An 18,664-nucleotide genomic window follows, 5' to 3' on the forward strand; every position below is an offset into this window, starting at 1 on the left:
AAGATAAAGGGGGGCAACACAGCAGGGGTGGAGGAGGCTCATAAATAAATGTGTCCAGAAGCAGAAATCCAGAGTTTCCTGCTCTTTAATAACATAAAGCTCGGCCAAGATAACACAGATTTATGGATGAAGTAAAATAAGTTATTCAACCAAACCAAGATGTTTGTTATAGCTATTCAGGAAAGAACGAGACCCACTACAACCTTCCACCAGTGACTGAGGCCATGCAGCGCTGGTAGAGTAATTGAATCTGTCACTCAAGGCTTGCCCACAACAGGCAGATGCAGCAAAGCAGCTAAGAATGCACTTCAGGGCTTATGCTTCAGATGGGTGATAAGAAACGGATTAAGACAATAAAGTTTTATAAGTACAAACCGAAGAATATATCTTTTAAAGACTTTCTATGAATCTCTTGGAATAGGGCCAGAATAATATACCTTGACCAATGTATCACCGGACATCTGGTTGGTTGAGAAAGCCCATGGAGGCAGGGAGCCCACCTGAACAGCCATCCGAGCTCAGTCCACGGTGATGAAGGAAGCATCACCGTGAACCCAGCACTGCGCCAAATACTTCATATACAATGGTGAAAAGTTTCTCAAGTTGCTCACAGTTAATTACCAAAAAAAAAAAAATCTCCCCCAAACATCAGTGCAGGTTGAATGTATAGTAGTTTGCAAGGGAAAGTGTAGCTGAGAATGGCTTCTGTAGAGGTAGGAAAGCCTCCTTGCAGCCTCGTGAGTCTTGTGATCAAATAATACCTCCTGAATGGTCTAGTTTTAATTGGAGGGAAAGGGTTGGGCTCTGAATCATATGGAAACGTATTTTATCATATAAAGGGAAAGACTCAACTGCTACAACCCTTCCTACATTCACTTTTCATCATATCTGAAGCAGCTGTTTTGCAACCATGGGGGAAAAGCCAAGAAAATCACAGAAATAACTCTGATATCACCTAATGACTAAACCAACACCAGCACCTGCCACCTCCTTGCTGTCTTGTTAAATAGAAAAACAACCCACCGATGTGTTGAGACCACTATGGTTAGTGCAGCCAAATACATTCCTGACTACTAAATCTTCGAAGGAGTGTCTCTCGTGTTGTAATTCCACTAACCAGTGGAACCACTGGTCCCTTACAGCTAAAGAAGTCCAGACTCCCTTGCCTTTATTTGAGATTCTTGGTAGTCTGACTTCTCCCTTCCTTTCAGCCTTCTGCGCCAGCCTGAGATGCTCTGGTCTCATTAGGATGGTCTTGCCCCAGCCCCCCAACCAGCCTTTCCTCCTGCCCTCGTCTGCCTGCCTAGAAGTGCCGAACAATGAGGCACACCTCTGCTTCCATCAAGCCTCCCCAAGTCCGAGAGCCTTCTCAGAGCTGAGACTAAAGCACACGCTTACTTTCCCAGATCTCCTGTGACAACCAGCACACTGCTGGTCCCACCATGGGAGAAAGTGAAAGTGAAGTCGCTCAGTCGTGTCCGACTCTTTGTGACCCCATGGACTGTAGCCCACCAGGCTCCTCTGTCCATGGGATTTTCCAGGCAAGAATACTGGAGTGGGTTGTCATTTCCTTCCAGGGGATCTTCCCAACCCAGGGATTGAACCCAGGTCTCCTGCATTGTAGACAGACGCTTTACCGTTTGAGCCACCACCATGGGAGACCACACCGGAAATCCAACAGGAACAGGGCTTAACTGTGTTTGATCGGACTCCCTTGCTTGACTGGACAACTGAGACCCAAAGAGATAAAGGGACTCGCTCAGGGTTACACACAGAAGTATTAATAGACTCAGAACATCAGGCGGCTGGCGCCTCGATGGACATGTTTTCCACTATACTTCATTGTCTAAAAGAAAAGTGCCAATTAGAAGCTCAAAAGTAACAAAGCTGGTGATGACTGTAATGGATGATTACGTCTTTTCAGAGGGCATGAAAAAGAGAGTTGAGTAGAGGCTGATGTGAGGAGCTCCTTTAGTATATAATTAACTGCTGGCTTTTTTGTATTCTTCCTGTAATGAACTCAGCCACAATCCGCAGAACAACCTCGCCCGCAGGGGCAAGAAGTGGTGCCAGTCTCCGGAGAAGACTGCTGGCGGTGGGGGTCCTCGCGAGGCTCTGAGTCACCGGGGATGTTTCTCACTCACCCGCCTTTACAATGATGTGACCTAACAGATGATTTCTTGCCTCGGGCAGTTGTCAGTTTAGGCAGAGATGCTGAGCGCACAGCCCTTGGGTTTTCCACGTGCCCAGACCTTAACAGCAGAGGAAAGACACGCAGAGCCTGGAGTGTGCCTCAGTTCCGCTCCTCCTTCTAACCAGCTGGTAGAAGTGCTCTTGGCTGATTTGAAGATAGGTGCTCGGCACATTTTGGGAGCCTGTGATCCCCAGAATGACTTAACTGGAGGCCACAGAGGAGGCGGAAGATTCACAGACACAAAATCTTACATTTTCAAGGCAGCAGGAGCCCTGGAAACAACCTACTCCAATCTTTTTTTAAAATAAAAAGATGAGGAAACTGGGGCCCAGAGAGGAAAAGCGACTGGCCTGTGGCCACACAGCCAGGGGGTGGCAGACCTGGCAGATGCATCTCCCTGAACACACACCCACCCCCATACCCCCCAGACCTGGGTTCTTTGTGCCCAGAGTGTTGAATATCTCACAGCCCACTGAAGTGTCCTGATGCTCACAGAAAGATATGCTGACTCCAATCAAAAGGTAGGTTGGGGCCACCATTTTCCTCCCTTATTAATCAGTAAGTGGGCACAGGGGCCTCACTTGCCCAAAATATCATCTAAAAAGCAGTTTCCCAGATGGTGAGTGAAGGACTTGATAAGACTGGCAGCCGCTTTCGTTTAAACATAGCACAGACCAGCCAACAGAAGGGAAGGACCACCCAAAGTAATGTCTTTGTCTCGATATCCAACAGGAGGTTTTAAAAAACTCTGAAGGGAAGTGGGAACTAAGAACCAGAGATATTAATATCTGTCCAGAGCCAGGTAACTAAATAGTGACAAACCAGTGTTAATCGAGAAAGAAAACTTAGACAAGGATGACACACCGAATTCTTAAAAGGCCATGGAACACTCACAAACGGCACATACAATCAGAAATGTGGGATTAAAAATGCAAACTCCTATGAGTTGCCTGTGTTTCCTGCTCGATCACTTTCCCAAACCCAGGCTGGGGCGCCTGAGGCCACGTCTCAGGTCAGGGCTGGTGTCCTGAGGGGTGACCAGCGCAGCTGTCCAAGCCCCTGGGCCTGGGGCTTCAGGCCCTAAGGTCACTGTCTCGAAATTCTTAATTCCATTTTTAATTTCTGTTTCGTAATTGAAGTCCAGTGGGAAAGCGGAGCACACCTGGGCGCCTTGGAGCCTCACAGACTGGCTCCCCTGCTCCCCTGGGTGGGTCTCAGCTGCCGCCAGCTCCTGGTGCCCTGATTCTGCCCATCCTTGCCCTCTCTCCCCTCCTCCACCATCCTTTGTCTAGGCTGGCAACCAAGTCACTTAGGTTGGGGACAGCAGTGTCATCTCTCTCTGTTCCCAGGTGGGGCTGAGTGGGCACAGCAGAGATGCTAGGAGGCTCTGGGCTGTGTCTTAAGGCAGAGCATGGTGGCATCTGTCCCCATCCTGGCAGTGGACATCCTGGCAGGTATGAGCCTCTTGCCTACCTCGGATCCAGGTACCAAACACTTCCCCGAGTGGAGGCTACAGTCCCTTTGAGGACACCAGTCCTCAGTGAGCTGGGTCTTTGGGCCTGAAAGGAAGAGGAGATTGGTTCCCATAAAACTGTAGGGGCCAACAGAAGGAGATCCTGGAAGCTGGGGGACCACACTGCCAAGTAACAGGGTTGCCAGGCACTCAGGAGAGTGTATACTGACCTTGCAAGCAAGTACTCCTTTGGCCAAGGGAGTGCGATATTAAATTGCAAATAAAAAGCCAACATAATAGAGAAAGACACTACCTGTATGACCTTGGGCTAACTTAACTTGTAAAACGGGAATAAGTGTACCCACCTCACTGCTCTGCCTGTGAAATCATCTGGCACTCGGCACTCAATAATTTTGTTTTGTGTTTCTATTAAACACCCTGGCATAAGGCAAAGAGTGTGGATTTTGGAATCTGGCAGTTCTGCATCAGAATTCCAGAACCGCCACTCACAGTGTTACTTTCAGAGAGGGAATACATTCAAAGAAAGCCTAGGTTTTGTCATGCAAACACAGGATGATGCTATCCTAAAATCCAGAGCTGTTCTGAGAATTAGGAGACAGGGAGAGAGATTTTATAAAGTGTATGGATTGTAGTCAGCACCTGATAAATGTTTACTTCCTTCCATCACACACACACACACACACACACACACACACACACACACACACACACACACAAAGCTTTAATCAGAAATAGAAAGTGAAATGTTGACTAATCCTAATTCTTTTTTTTTTTTTCTCAATGGCTAGGTATGTGAAAGCCAAATATACTTGTGGGAACTCAAGATTATTTGTATTTCCTCATAGAAAAAAGTGACTTTAAGGAAACAAAACAGCAAACATAAAAGTCAAAGAAGCTCAGTGGTAGAGAATCCACCTGCCGATGCCCGAGACACAGGTTCTATCCCTGATCTGGGAAGATCCCACCTGCTGTGGAGCAGCTGAGACGCCCGCACAGGGCAACAAACAGTACCCCACGATCGCTGCAACTAGAGAAAAACCCTCGCGGAAGTCAAAGACTCGCTTTAACAACGGATGGGCAAGCATCTCCTTAGAGGACAGTCCTGGTCATTGTGGTTTCCCTGCCTTCAGACAGTGACTGTGCGGGGGTTCGGGCTGGACCACAGCCTCCCAACCCAGCTGCCTTCGCCAAGGGCCAGGGACAATGGACTCACCAGAATCCCCCACACAAACATCATCTCTGGGTTCCCACCACCAAATCCTCCCTCCAGAGGCTCTGCATCTCTCTCTCTTCTCTCAGGAGATAAAATATTGACTCACTATATATATATATATTTTTTTTTAATAAAGGCAAATTTAAGCTTTAATTTGTATTTTAAAATAAGTTCTCCTAGGACATGGACCACCAGGGAATTAGCGGTACACATTTAATGAACATTTAACTAAAGAAAGAAAATTGCTGGCATGCATGATTTCTTTTTTTTTTTTTTAAACTGCTGAGTACCATAAATCCAACCTGTCATTTCTTTTTAACTACATTTGCCATAAAAGCACTTATTTTACAGCTGCCGTGACATAAGCACCGCTGTTTCACCTGATGATTAATACAGTAATTAGCATCGGTTCTAATATCCTCAGCAAAAAGGCCACGCTTTAGATGTTGCTGTCGCACTGAGAGGTTTTCGGGTTTCTAAAGCAAGCTGGCACTCACGGAAGGCTGCATACAGGGGCCTGTGGAATGCATCCTCTAATGTACATCGTGGAGATCAATTGATAAATTACGTCAGGCTGGGTTAGTCATCATACAGAAAATATCATTAGAGGTAAAAAAAGGCAAGGGAGGAAGTGGGCAGGGGTAATTTGTTTTTCATGGTTGATTTATGTTATAGAACTATCCTTCTTAGTCAATTAGCAAAAGACAAAATGCTGGGGAAAATATAATAAATTTCAGAAAAGAAGAGGCTATTTCAGAGATCTATGGTACACAGACAAGAATGACAACTCTTTTGAAACCAGGATTCCGTGGAGTCAGCTGGAAATGATATTTCTGACTATGGATTGTGTCCATGGGGCCCCGCCAAGCGCAGAATTGGGCCCTGGGCTCCATCACATCCTTCCTTGCAACACGTGTTTCCTTAGAGTGGATCTGAGGACACCTCAGGGAGGGCAGGGAAGAGGACCTCGGTGGTCCAGGGAGGTTCAGGGTTCGTTCCTCACAGAAATTTCAGGATGCTGAGCTCAGTCACCAGGGAACCTTTCGTCAACCAGAGCCCTCTGTGGTTACAAAAATAAAAATTAAAAATTGCATTGATTCATAGGTATTGCTGAAAACAGACCCTCTCTCTTTTTAAGAGCTTGCCTTGGAAATCTATTAGGGAAATTTGATTCTTGGGACAGGATATAAATTTTCTTATCAGCCCTATAGTCACTGACTTCACTGTCCTTCCATCATTCGTTCATTCTTTCACTCATTCATTCAGCAGCACTCAGGCTGTGTCTGACTTCGGCTTGGCCCTGGAAAGACAATGACTCTTGTTTAGGGAGCCCGCTGAGTAGGGGAGATACAGGTGTCACCAGGTACTAGCTAAGGGACTTCAGGTAAGTTAGCTTGCCCAAGCCAGGTCTAAAAGGGGGGTCATAACTGTATCTGTCTTATAAGGTTGTTGTGAAGATTACATGAGGTAATGCCTGTGAAAGAGCTGAACACAGGGTCTTGCTCATCATGACTGTTCAATAGAAACGCTCACTCCTACCGAGACAGTCTCAGGACTGTGCAGGGAGGTACCAGGAGCTGCTTCTGCAGGGCTGGGGATGAACTTGTAGAGAGCCATCTGAGCTCTTTCCTTGGGGGTGTCTGTGGGGGTCTCCCTGGGATCCATACGCCTATCTGCAAATAGCTTCTCAGATCTGCAAACAGTTTCCCAGATCAGAGAAAATCATCAACCCATAGAGACTGAACAAAGCCTCTCATGTTGATCAGCCCAGGGCTTCATCAATCAAACCACCCAACCCAGACGCACCCTGGCAGGGACACTGGACGTGTTTTCTTCCTCTCTCTTTCCTTCTCGCTCTCCCCTCCCCTCTCTCTCCCCTCTCCTCTCTCACTTGACACGCCCTCAGACTCCCTTTTCTCCTAAGAGAAGGACAGTGCCTTTGTGGTTTTGGATAACCCCTGTCATCTCTCGGGAGCCCAATCAGAGTGAACCAGGAGTTAGCTGCTCAAAAGAAAAGTGAGTGTGATTCACAGACTCAGATCCCCCGGGGCTGGGAGGAGCCTCAGAGGCTCTTCCTGTCAGAAGGTCTCAGGTCCACTCTGTGATAGAGCCACGTGCCCTGCTGCCAGGCGTCTGGAGTGGAAGTGGGACGATAGTCTGACCTCTCTTCTCTGGGGCGACAGCGATGAGAGTGAGAAATCACCCCGTCTTCTCGCTGTGTCCATCACCCCTTAGCACTGCCCTTCCTGGCGCTCAGGATGCTCTGTCGGAATGTTTCAGATGGCTTCCTTCATCTGGCAGGGGATGTGTCGAGGACCAGCACACTGAGAGGCTTCTGGATACAGGGCAACTTGTCTTTGCTTTTTCTTCCACAGGGACTACAGCCAACCCAAACCCACCCCAGCCGTGTCTTCAGCCACCTCCCACTTGCTAGTTTCTAAAGTGTGTCTGTTCTTGAGAGGTGCCTGATCAGAGGAAGAGTTGGTGCCAGTGCCTGGAGGGGTGAGACTCAGGCAGAAGACTCTGAGGACCAGCCCGGAGCCGGGGGCTGGGAGTGGGTAGGACGTGTGGACCCCAAAGGCCTGTGCTAGCCTGCTGCCTTGACCTGACCTGGACAGCTGTGTCTTCACAGGATCCTCCTTTGTATTTATCGATGTCACAATTTCCCCTTCTGTTTTTGTTTTTGTTTTTTGGCCATGCCATGCTGCATGTGGGAATCTTAATTCCCCAACCAGGGATCAAACCCACATCCCCTGCATTGGAAGCATGGACTACCAGAGAAGCCCCATCCCCTTCTAATAAGGATAGAAGTCATCTTGGATTTGGGCCCATCCTAATACCAGACCACCTGCCCTGCCTCTTAGGAAACCTATATGTAGGTCAGGAAGCAACAGTTAGAACTGGACATGGAACAACAGACTGGTTCCAAATAGGAAAAGGAGTACGTCAAGGCTATATACTGTCACCCTGCTTATTTAACTTATATGCAGAGTACATCATGAGAAACGCTGGGCTGGAAGAAGAACAAGCTGGAATCAAGATTGCCGGGAGAAATATCAATAACCTCAGAGATGCAGATGACACCACCCTTATGGCAGAAAGTGAAGAGGAACTAAAAAGCCTCTTGATGAAAGTCAAAGAGGAGAGTGAAAAAGTTGGCTTAAAGCTCAACATTCAGAAAACGAAGATCATGGCATCTGGTCCCATCACTTCATGGGAAATAGATGGGGAAACAGTGGAAACAGTGTCAGACTTTATTTTGGGGGGCTCCAAAATCACTGCAGATGGTGACTGCAGCTATGAAATTAAAAGACGCTTACTCCTTGGAAGGAAAGTTATGACCAACCTAGATAGCATATTCAAAAGCAGAGACATTACTTTGCCGACTAAGGTCCATCTAGTCAAGGATATGGCTTTTCCAATGGTCATGTATGGATGTGAGAGTTGGACTGTGAAGAAAGCTGAGCACCAAAGAATTGATGCTTTTGAACTGTGGTGTTGGAGAAGATTCTTGAGAGTCCCTTGGACTACAAGGAGATCCAACCAGTCCATTCTAAAGGAGATCAGTCCTGGGTGTTCTTTGGAAGGACTGATGCTAAAGCTGAAACTCCAATACTTGGGCCACCTCATGCGAAGAGTTGACTCATTGGAAAAGACTCTGATGCTGGGAGGGATTGGGGGCAGGAATAGAAGGGGACCACAGAGGATGAGATGGCTGCATGGCATCACCGACTCAATAGGCATGAGTTTGAGTGAACTCCGGGAGTTGGTGATGGACAGGGAGGCCTGGCGTGCTGCAATTCATGGGGTTGCAAAGAGTCGGACATGACTGGGTGACTGAACTGAACTGAACTAATGACCTCATTTTGACTTAATTACTTCTGTAAAGTCCTGTCTCCAGAAACCCCCACATTCTGAGACGCTGGATGTTAGGACTTGAACACATGTATTTGGGTGGCAGGGGGACACAATTCAGCCCATAAGAGGAGCACACTGGCAGCACCTCACAATTCCTGTCAAGCACGTCTAGGTTCAGCCCGTTGCTACTAGCCTAAAGCCACCCCATGGCCTCCACTTCAGCTTCTCAGGGTAAGACTTCTCGACCCTTGAGAGGGGCTCTTGTCTGAGCTTAACACGTAAGGACATTTTTCAGTCCCCAGAGCAGCTGTGGGGAATGTGACTTCTGAGGTGGACAGCTCAGGGCGAGGCTCACCCACGCCGAGTGTGAGGTGACTGAGGCAGACACGCTTAACCCTGTTTCTGGCTCCATTTTCACTCCTTTCGCCTGCCTTTCTGTCTTCATTTGCTCAAATATGAAGGTAGCCAATTGGTCAAATTTCACACATCTTGATAAACTATCTGTACTCCTTTCTGCATTAAGAAGACTCAATTGAGCTGTTCTGTCGTCAGCCAGGACCACCACCTCTCCCTTCTGAGAGTGGCAACAATTCCCCAGATCTCCCTTCTCTAGATAGTCCTGGGTTGGTTTTCCATCAGGAGGAACTCTTGTGAGATTTGGGAGGGGGCAATCATCTGCAGAAAGAGTTACAGCCAGCTGCGCGGAGAGATGAGAGATTTCCCGTGGGTTCCTGGTAAGTTCTGCACAAACGCAGACTGAGACCCTGGGTGGAAATACTTGGAGAGTCTCAAGAATCCCAGGCAAGCCTTTGAGAGCCAGCGTGGAGCCTTGGGCTGACATCCTCAGTGTCAACGACTTTAACCTTCTGGGACAGCTCCCCCAAACCTGTGGCACCAACTTCTCTGAACTCCGCTCCCCTAAATCTTCCAACTTATACGCAAGATTCAAAATCTATGTCCAAACTCTATTCTAACCCCTTTATCTACAGATAAAGGGGCTTCTGTTTTTCTAACCAAATCCTGTCTGATGCATACATATATAATAAAAATAACCCATCATACCTTCATGCATTGCTGAGAGGAATGGAAAATGGTGCCCACCACTGTGGGCAACAACTTGGCAGTTCCTCAGAAAGCTAAACAAAGAACTGCCATATGATCCAGGAACTCTGCTTCTAGATATATACCCCCAAAGAACTGAAACAGAGACTCAGACCCCTGTATACACTGATGTTCACTGCAGCACATTATCCAGAATAGCCAAAGAGGGGAAAAATTCAGACGTCCATCAATAGATGAATGGACAAACAAAATGTAATATATACTCACATAAAAAGGGAATAGTTTGGTCATGAAAAGGAAAGCAGTTCTGATACATGCTTATGAACTTTTAAAACATGCTATGTGTTGACTTTCTGCCATATATCAATGCGAATCAGCAATACTGTAAAGCAATTATCCTCCAATTAAAAATAAATTTAAATTAAAAAAATAATAAAACATTATGCCACAGAACAACAGGGCCCCGTGCACCACAGCTATTGAGCCTGTGCTCTGGAGGCCGGGGGCCACAAGCACTTCTGAGCCCACGCGCCGCAACGACTGAAGCCCACGCACCCTAGAGCCCGTGCTCCACAACAGGAGAAACTGCCACACTGAGAAGCCCAGACACCACAACTGGAGAGCAGCCCCCGCTTGGCGCAACTAGAGAAAAGCCTGTTGCTCAGCAGTGAAGACCCAGCACAGCCAAAAATGAATAAATATATTTTTAAAAAGTATGCTAAGTGAAATAAAACCTGCCCAAACGGACAAATGTTATATGATCCCACTTATATGAAATATCTAGAATAAGCAAACTCATAGAGATAAGAAGTAGATTACGTTTCACCAGGGGCTGGAGAGAGGAGGAAATGGGGTGTTTTTATTTAATGAGGACAGAGTTTTTCTATTTGGGATGATAAAGAAGTTTTGGAAGGAGATATTCGTGACGGTTGCACAACATTGTGTGTTCACTTAATGCCACTGAATTGTACACTGTTGTTCAGGACCCTAGCCCAGTACAACTCAACTTCAAAGCTATAAGGTTTATATTGAGCCAGTCAGTGATGAGATCACAATCCTTTAAGGGAAGTATTCACCTTATGGGTATAAGTGAATACTACCCTTCTGTTTTCATTTCAATACAGATGACCATTTGTTTGCTTCTTTTAAAAATTAAATCCTACAAGAGTTTCCTGGTGGTCTAGTGGTTAGGATTCCAGGCTTTCGCAGCCGTTGCCCAGGTTCAATCCCCAGTAGGGGAACCAAGATCCTGCAAAAAGCAAGTAAGTGTGGCAAAAAAAAAAAAAAAAGTAAAAATAAACCCTAATTACCTGTCTTAGGTAATTATGAAAGCCATGGACAAGTCCTTATTAGCATTTAGGAGCACTGAGAAAATGACCTTGAGGGTCAGCAATCTTTGGTTTCCTTAACTTTGTGAACTTGAAAATGTTCCTTCACTAAGCTTGAATTCTTCCATGTTAAAAAAATGGAGGAAGAATTTGAATTGGTGAATTACCAGGTTCCTTCCAGGTCTGGGAGCTTTTTTATTTGGTCAAAACAAATCCCAGGTTGCACCAGATGTAAGCCCCTCTAGTTTTTAGTTGCTCCACAGGTTCAAGAAGCTTTCTCAAGGCAACAACCAGGAGAAGGCCCCACATTGGAGACCCCAGGAACGTGAACTCCAGACAGAGAGAGACATAGAGAAGTTCAGTGTCCTCATCTGAGTCTCCAGGCTGAGGAGCCAATGCTACGGCTCTTCCCAGAGACCACCCTGCCTTTTTGTCTGATCGGCTGGTTTGGCCACCTCAAAATGGTTTTAGCTTTAAAAGCTTGTAGCCTGTGATGGTTACATAATTTCATCATGGGGCAATTTACAATTTTGTGTACAGAATTCATGATTTATGCTAAGTCGCTTCAGTCCTGTCTGACTCTGCAACGCTATGGACTGTAGCCTGCCAGGCTCCTTTGTCCATGGGGTTCTATCCAAGAATACTAGAATGCGTAGCCATGCCCTCCTCCAGGGGCTCCTCCCAACCCAGGGATTGAACCCACGTCTCTTACATTGCATTGGTAAGCAGATACATAGCCTAATTATAGGATCCTCCATAGAAACACACACAGGTGGAAACCCTGCCTTATGATAGTAGATATCCCTGGTTGGGGAACTAAGATCCCACAAGCTGCATTACATGACCAAAAAAAAAGATTCTGATCCTAAGGAGGATTAATTCAGAATCCTATATGCAGGGGAAGAGAATGTAGACTGACTGTAGGGGATGGGAAGCAGAAGGAAGCCAGAGAAACATAAGAAAAGGGTCACTCAGCATGGTGACCTGCCTCAGATGGCTCGTCCCCTGGGCTAAAAGGCTCATCCTGAAGTTGGACCCATCGTCCCCACTTCCGTCCACCTAAGGAACCATCAAGATTTAGAAGAGTCAAAGGAAACACATCAAGAACGCCTACATTTGAAGATTATGCGGACTTTTGGGAAGGACTTACTTCTCTGGGACGTGGTCAAATTCCAGTGGAAACTTTACAATCTCCCAACTTTGAGGGAGAAAGGAATCTGCTGGGCAGGAGATGAGACAAGATCCCCTCATAAAGTCTCTTAAATCCGGTCATAAGATGAGCCCGGGGCCACACAGATTCTAGGAGGAGCAACCCAGCCCACTTCTAGGCCAGAGGATCACACTTTCTGCTCACACAGAGCAGTTGCTCACAGGCCCCTGGCGCTTTAATCCACGAGAAACAGCAGGGTGATGAATCTGTGGGCAGAAATCCAATTTCCTAAGGATTTCAAGAATGTGAATTGTTTCCTGGATAAGGGCTAATGACAGCTAATAGGCCAATGCTGGGTACCAGGCCAATGACCTCGCAGCAGTTTCCGATTTCTGTTGGCCATAATCACAACTTCCACTGCTATTTTCATCCTCTCCTCATATTATTGGCAGCACAGCCACACGTTCACGCTCCTACCACTACCAAAGGACGTCAGCATGCCTCCTTTACAAAGGTACACAAAAGCATCCGCTGTCCCCCAGTGGCCTCATGGGAAACAAACCTGCACAGGGATAAGCTTAATATCCCCCTCGATGGCTCTCATTTGTATGCACCATCCAGTTTTGTTTGTTCAAAAGCAAAGGAAGTGGAGTTGCTTTAAATTTATGAGCTGACAAGTTTCTGAGTAATGGTGAAGCGCAGCTCGATATTCACCTGAAGCCCAGGCGGTGAGCTGGCCCGGGCTGCATCTCGTCGGGGGCACAGGAATTCACTGAAGGATCACTCATGGCCCTGAGCTGCCCGGAGTGAAAGATGGAAGGCTGGACGAGGCCAAGGTCAGCACACCCACGGAGAGAGGCTGCCGCACACCAGAAAAGCACTTCAGAGGGCAGAGATGTCAACCCAAGTGCTGGTTAAGCAATGGAAAAATAGGGGTTGGGACCTGAACATATCGAAAAGAAAACAAAAATATTGGCTTGACCAGGTAAGTCTTGGATGCTAGAGAAGAGCCCGCATAGCACAACCCCAGGGCAAAAACTGCCTTGGAATTAATCAGCCTAGAAGTTCCGATTTCTCCCCCTGGCCCTGGGACACTCTCCCTACTTCCAAGCCCTGAAGGTAAGAAATTTCCAACTCATCTCTTAAGAATCTGCACAAAGTGATCTTTCTTGAAGTTCCTGCCTTGATTTCCCCAGAACTGGTCAGTGTGAGTCACAATCTTTACCACATGCAATATGGAGGTTTGGTTTTCCGGGGAGGTTCGAATCTTTTTTCATTGAGGTAAAAATCCTGTGGACGGAGGAGACTGGTAGGCTGCAGTCCATGGGGTCGTGAAGATTCCGACACTGAGTGACTTCACTTTCACTTTCTTGCATTGGAGAAGGAAATGGCAACCCACTCCAGTGTTCTTGCCTGGAGAATCCCAGGGACGGGGGAGCCTGGTGGGCTGCTATCTCTGGGGTCGCACAGAGTCGGACACGACTGAAGCGACTTAGCAGCAGCAGCAGCATTGTTGATTTACCACGTTGATTAGTTTCTGCTGTACAATGAAGTGAATGAGTTATACATATGCAGAAATCCAAAAAAGAGGGATGTATGAAGGTTTGTTTTTATGTCTGTCTCCTCCACCTGGGATGATAATCATCTCAAGAGTGAAGATTAGCTTGGAAGTATGTTTATACCCCCAGGCACTGGCACGAACGTGAACGTGAAGTCGCTCAGTCGTGTCTGACTCTTTGCCACCCCATGGACTGTAGCCTACCAGGCTCCTCTGTCCATGGGACTTTCCAGGCAATAGTACTGGAGTGGATTGCCATTTCCTTCTCCAAGGGATCTTCCCAACCCAGGGATCAAACCCGGATCTCCCGCATCGTAGACAGACCCTTTACCATCTGAGCCATCAGGGAAGCTCTAATGGGACTGGCATAGCACTTAATAAATCCTTTTAGATAGGGAGAGGTAAGAAAGAAATAGGAGGGAAGAGAAAAAGGCAGAGGGAGGAGGAAGGTAAAAGAAGGGTTTAGCTTTCAACTCGGTAAGACACTTGCTTTATCCAAAAGAAATGATCCAAACTGGGTTGTACTAGAAGGCAGCAAAGAGCAATTACAATCTAAATTTGCTGTAAATACTATTGATAAGATTCTACGTTTTACATACTTGATTGACGACGAACATGAAAAGAACTGGTGAGAGACTGTCAAAAAAATTATTTCTGAATGGGATGATCTTCTTGTAGATAAGACGCTGCAGAGCTGCACCCATAGCTGCCAGCCTAATTAGAGATGCTTACCCTCCACCCAGTCAGTCCCAGTGAGTCAGGACAGAGAGGAGCCGGGCCACTCTGCTCCCCACTTCCATCCCCAGGGGCACTGGGAGACTTCCTTCCAGCAAAGCATTCTGAGGGATGCTGTGAGATTTCCGAACCACCTACCTCACTGCAATCCTGATCAGCTCAAGCCTTCCTGGAGAGATGAAACGAGGCCGTGGGACGATTCGGCTCAAGGCAAGGAAACGTGAGAGAAGCATGTGTGATATCACCGCCCCCTCAATTTGGAAGCCTTAGTCCTTCCTTTCCCTGAATGACTTCACCTCTTCTCCTCATATTTGGTTGGAACAAGGGCCCTACGGAAGGCATTTCCGCTCACGAGTCCTGCCACCAATGCAGAGGTTGCTCTGGATGGGTTTCTAGAGACACCAAGGGGAATCTTGAGACTTACGTCACTTTGTTGGATAAACACGAAGCACAGAGAACAGTACAAATTTGTGCTTTTGTTAAAATCTGTACATACACAAATATATAGAAATAAATGTAAATATGTGTATATGTGTACATATGTGTGTATATATATATATACATTCATAATATATAAATATATTCATATGCATTGTATACACATTCTTTTATTCCCTAGCTCTGTCCACTGAAAAGACCTGGAAGCAGTGACTCATCAAATGCATTTAGCACACACAGCATTAGATGTTGATGTCTAAATGCCATCTGGCACTAAATGAGAGACAATCCCATTGAGAGACGTCCTGTAAAATCACCTGCCTGAAATCTCTGAGACTGTCAGGGTCATGAAAGTCTAGGTGATGAGGAACTGCCACAAACTGAAGGTGAAAAGGCATGACAATGGACTGTAACAGCTACTCTGGACTACATCCATTTCCTATAAAGCACATAATGGGGACAACTAGAGAACTCTGAAGAGGATCTGAGAATTAGATTGTACCAATCTATCGATGTTAATTTTCTGATGTTGGTGACTGTGCTGTGGTTGCACCGAGAGTATTTTTGTTTATGGGAAATGTACCCTGAAACATTTAGGGGTAATGGGACATGATGCTGATAACTTATCCCCAAATGACTCTGAGGAAAGATCTTTACACTTTATATACACACACACACACACACACACACACACACACACACCCCTACATATGTAAGAGCATTGTAATATATAGGAAAACAGGACTCTGTTCATAGATGATACATGCTGAAGTAGTCAGAGGAGAAAAGTCATAATGTCTAAATCATACTTTCAAATGATTTGGAGAAAAAAATGAAATGTAGTAAAATGTTACTGATTGGTGAATCCCGGTGAAGAGTATCCTGGATTCATTCCTTCAGTTATTCTGAAGGCTTAGAAAGTAGAGGAGGTGACAAGCGACAGAAAGTGGTAGTGAACAATAAAGTTTCTAGGAGCTCTAAATGGGAAAAAAAAAAATTAATGAAAACCCCAAACCAAAGGAGCATGCTTTTAGGGATGTTCCTGACTTGCTTTATGACATGGAGAAACATGTTGGGACTTTTGCTCTCTTTCAAAACAAAAGACACTAACTCAGGAAAAGCTTGTCCTGGTGTCATAAAGAGCTTACCTGTATCCTAGCTTCTGGTAGAGCGCCTTCTACTCCCACCAGGTGTACCAGGATGCAGCCAAGGCCGCACCAATTCCTGGCACACAGAAAACCACCTCTCATTCTTCCCGCCCCCATGTGAAAGCACTTTGGGGCATCCCTTGGGCTCCCATCTGTTCTCCCTGCAGCGCCCTAAATCCTCCTGCCTCGTGGAGAGGTCACAGGAGCGGTGGGTAGTGGAACCATTATAGGAAGGGACTAATAAGACCCTGTGATGGAGACGAACCCACTTGATCCTGTAGTTACACTGCATGGTGCCTACAGCCTAGAAACTTATCAGGGGCCCACAAAATGCTTGAGATTTTTCAAGTTAAAAAAATATTTAGTTTGGGAAAGAGAAAAGCAACCCTGACATCCAGGAGCTGGCCTGGTGCTATCAGCTAGGCTTTGGCATTCTCCTATCGAACAGAAACAATTGCCCAGAGCAGCAGCATCAGACGAGGCTATTGTGTAAGCAGGATAGACCAAGACAAAACAAGACCAGCCCGTGATCATATCAAAACACAGACAAAACCTGAACACTGTTGAAGCCAAAACACACCAAACATTCCTCCATCCCAGCTAAAATTCGTGACCTTAGCTGTTCCACCAGTCACAACTTTAGCCTCCATCAGTATCCCCTCTCACCTCCAGAGAAGATTTATGAAGATACCCAATCAGAATTACCCTACTTCCTGACAACATCCAATCCAGAGCCAAGCCCCACCTCCCTGAACTCTCTCCTAAATCACCTAGCACCAGCCCAGATCCCACCCTTTCCATCACCCACTATGAAGATGTCTGATGGTTCCTCTTGGTGTATATTCTCCATCACTACAATGAATAATGAACCCTGTGTGTACGTATGTGTGCTTAGTCATGTCCAACTCTTTGTGACCCCCATTGACTGTACCCGCCAAGCTTCTCTATAGAATTTTCCAGGCAAGAATACCGGAGTGGGTTGCTCCTTCCTTCTCCAAGGGATCTTCTTGGCCCAGTGATCAAACCCAAGTCTCTTGTGTCTCCCGCATTGGCAGGCAGAGTCTTTACTACTAGTGCCACCTGGAAAGCATATAATGAACCCTGACTTGTTCAAATGCAAGTGTGTTCCTGGCGATCTTGATTAAAAAGCATTGACAAGCTCCATGTGCTAAAGAACATTTGGTGCCAGAACACTGTGAAGTGAAAGTGAAAGTTGCTCAGTTGGGTCTGACTGAGACCCCATGGACTATACAGTCCATGGAATTCTTCAGGCCAGAATACTAGAGTAGGTAGCCATTCTCTTCTCCAGGGGATCTTCACAACCCAGGGATTGAACCCAGGTCTCCCACATTGCAGGTGGGTTCTTTACCAGCTGAGCCGAAGCCCAGAACATTGTTTAAAAAACAAACACCAAAACCCTAATTGGTAAATATTCAGCGAAACAACACCATGTCAACGTCCTTCATTGTTAAATTTATAAGTCATAAAATTGTATGCCCTCTGAAAATAATTTCCATGTTACATTAGATTTTTGCACTACACAAGAATCCCCAGGTCTGCCCGCTGATGACTGGGAAATCGTGGCCAAATGTCAGTTAAATGGGTAGCCAATTATATAAGCGAATTATGAATTATTATGTTTGACAGAACAAGTTAGAGTGCCTGGGGTCTGTAGAGACTGTAAATACCCTAGTGGAGAAGGCAATGTGCAAGGTTTGTTTGCTAACAGAGAGGCGTGAGGGTCAGAGAGGAAGAAACACCACTAGACCATGGTTCTGCCCTTGAATGGAAACCAGTGGGGCCCTTGAATGGAAACCAGTGGGCCTGGAGACTGGGTCCACTTTCCCTGCTACCCCACAGTTAGCCTTTTTTTATAATTATTATTACTTTGTTTGCTTTGTTTTGTTTTTTAATTTATTTCGTTTTAATTGAAGGATAACTGCTTTACAGTGTTGGTTTGACTTCTGGCATTCAGACATGAATCAGCCATAGGTGTACATATGCTCCTCCTTCTTGTACCCCCTCCCCCCTCCCACCTTCTCCCACCCCCACAGTCAGCTCTTTAGTAGTAATCTCCTGCCATCCCACAGGGCAGACCCCGTGCTGGTTGGCTGTTAGATGGGTCACACAGCTACAGGCGGAGGAAGTCAGACCAGCTCCCGGCTGCCCTTACCAAGGTCAACCCCAGGCTGCCGGCACCTTGGCCTCCCTCGTGGCAGCTCCTGGTGCCTGTCACCCCCATCTTCTTTGGGGACGCTTTCCCATTGGTCCTCAGCCTCTCTGACATGAGGGCTCTTCTCTTCCTCTTCATCTTCTTGCCTCCACCACACCCTGGGGGATCCTCTGCTAAATCCGAAGCTTCTTGAAACACCTCGCTTCCTTCCGATCTCCCGCCCCGTCTCTCCCAGACACACAGAGGAAGCCACTCCGCCTGCGCCCGACAGCAGACATCTGCCACAGAACATGACCGTCAAAAGGAAAGCCTCTGGAGGAACTTTCCTTGCCC

This window comes from Oryx dammah, unplaced genomic scaffold (genome assembly GCF_014754425.2).
Source record: "Oryx dammah isolate SB20612 unplaced genomic scaffold, SCBI_Odam_1.1 HiC_scaffold_7, whole genome shotgun sequence".
In the NCBI taxonomy this organism is placed as follows: domain Eukaryota; kingdom Metazoa; phylum Chordata; class Mammalia; order Artiodactyla; family Bovidae; genus Oryx; species Oryx dammah.